Raw genomic sequence first — 2,851 nt, 5'->3', positions numbered from 1 at the left:
AAACTACGGTGGCTGCGAAATACATGAACGCCCCTATCTAGTGCCAGTGTTTGGCTTCTCCCTTCTGGACTACTGCAGTAACATGGTGGACTCCATGGAAGGCAAACAGCGGCATCAGTAACTATAATTTTTCAGTTAACAAAAACACAATTTCTATTTCCAGGTGATTATACACTAATTATATTAATTCATTATATTTTGCCAACAGATTCTCCTAAATGTTACACACTGGACCTTTTAACCATTGTTGCTATAAACAGTTTGAATAGTGCACCTTAAAGATAAGCTTTTAAAAGAACTTTCTGGCCACACCCCAATTTGTGATGTCAGAACACAAACTTTGTTTCTGACAACTTAGGACAAACCGCTGCTTTTTCATTTCAGCCTTTTTTGTGCTTGTGATTCAGTCGTTATTCCTAAAAATGACTCATTTGTTGATGTGGATGAAGAACAGTGTCAGGGGAAATAGGACCATTGTTTCCCATGGATGTGGGTGTGTTTCTTCAACAAAACAAAAAGGCTGCCTCTGCCACAGCTGCAGCCTTCAATACTGGAAGAGAAGAGCAAATCTCATGGAGTGAGATAAGATCTCTCTCTGGCCACTGTCTCTGACGGGTCAACAGGAGCAGTGTGGAAATTTATCACCAAACTAAATGCTTTGTTGCCACTGAGGGGAGGAAGGTGGGTGAAATATCACAAAAGGCATCACAAAACAAATTAAGCTATCCCCCTTCCAGTCCAAAGTCCAACGAGTGGAAAGATGCACTGCAACAACTCAATATTGTTTATTATTTCTGGGTTTGTTTCCTTGTGGAGCAAAGATAAGGAGCTATCCATCATGGCCTCTGTCTGCAACCTGAGGATTCCATTATGGCCCAACACAATATGTCCACCGTTTACAACAAACAGCACACAAAAGCAGTGCCAAGGAACCAATTTCCTCTTACCTTCATGAATAAGAATCTCATTCATCTTCCTCTGTGCACATTCATAAAGGCAGACAAGAGCAGAGTGGAGACCCATTATCAAGCTGTCCTTAACACTTCAACAGTGGTTTAAGCACAAACGCAGGCTGTCGGGAGCGCATCTTCTCTGTTGTTTTGAGGAAGAACTGAGCTGGATTAAAAATCTTGAAGTGATTGTTTTGACTTTGAAGTTGGAAGGCCTTGATTCATGTTCATAAACGTGCCTCCAAAATCACATAACAGCCATTATTCCCCTCATGAGTCAGTCACACTAAGCTGGTACATGTCAGATTGATTTCTTCACACTGACACTCATACCAGGATCTCACAATAAACCCCTCATGTCCTTAACTCACCTCACACTGGTAGAGTGGCAGAGGGGTAGGATACACACGTTCGCTCACATTCCCCTTTCACGTCATTGTTACAAAGCAGATAACGTTCTATCAAGCTTTTTATGAAAGTACAGTACGTAAAAGAGAAGAGTCATGACTGTACAGATAATAGAACAATAAGAAAAGAAATAGAGTAGAGTATAGCTCAGTGCTCAATCACACCAGTCACACTGCTGTAATTGAGTAAGGTTTTAATGTGTTTTAGCCTGGTTTCTCAGTTGGCAGAGAATTTAAAGTCATAAAACTTTTAACATTAAAGCAGTTTGACACAATTTATAGCTGGCATTTTTCTGCAATACTTATTAAATGTGTTTACACTCATTAGTTATCCCACTATGTAACAGTTTGCACCTTTCAACCCATTCAAATGGTGATCCGAGGCATTTTGAATAGGAAACAAACATTTGTGCGATTTCTTCTCTTCCGTTGTATTTCTGACAGAGTAGCAGCTCAAAGGGAGTTTTTGATAAACAGGTTTTTCAAAAACCAGTTAATTATATTAAGATGTATTTGTATTACCACACCAGTAAGCAATACATGTGGCCAAACCTTAAGGTTAAAGCTCTATAAGTTGGCAATAGCAACCTTTTGATTTTCACAATTGTAATAGTCTATAAGTACTCAACAGATAAAATGTTTAATAGGATATAAACTTATATAACTAAAGTTAACTGCCACGTTTGTACACTGTCCCCTGAAATCTCATTAAGATTCTGGCAAACATTACAATTCTAATCAAGATGAGCAACCGCAGCACATGCAGAAAGTTTGCCAAGTACATTTTCCATTTCGGATATCCCAATATAATAAAATTTAATTTGGCTTAGATTCTCACTGATTTCGAGGTCTTCGATGTATTATTTCACAGTCACAAGGCTATCATTTTTCTTGTCGGCGAAACACAAGCAATAAAACAAGAGCATACATGTACAGAAAACCGCACTAATACAGGAAGCCATAACTACAAACACTGCTGATTGAAGAAAGCATAAATCATGTGCATATAACAACTGTCTGAGCCCTGTTCAGGCATGAGTGAAAGATGGCACTGTGCAGAGATTTGCGAGTCTGCTGGGCTGTGTAATACCACGTTGATTATTTTTTGAAGCCCGGGAAAATAAAACTGTCAGACTGCATAAGTCATAATTAATTGTAATTAATGGAACCAGTTTTCTTCTAATCATCGCATAAATCGCAGAGTCTTTTTCTGGTAAAAATGTCACTACTCACACTTTGTAATAGATGGCTCCTCTAAATACATTTTGGGCATTTAATCATCTATGTAAATGGGATGCATTACTCTGAAATTATTAAAATAAGGGGAATCTACTACAAGCAAACTATAACAATTACACAACTAATGGACTTTCTATTATGTTGTACAACTTTAGATTAAGCAGCTCTGAACTGGACTGAAAAAAGCTAACAGAGAAATTTCCAAATTTGTACATACCACAAAAAATTGTTTACTCAATAAGAAACACAGAAGAA

This window comes from Morone saxatilis, unplaced genomic scaffold, assembly GCF_004916995.1.
Source record: "Morone saxatilis isolate NCDOM2014 unplaced genomic scaffold, NCSU_SB_2.0 Contig7, whole genome shotgun sequence".
Lineage (NCBI taxonomy): Eukaryota > Metazoa > Chordata > Actinopteri > Moronidae > Morone > Morone saxatilis.
Note: the sequence above shows the minus strand (reverse complement) of the source record.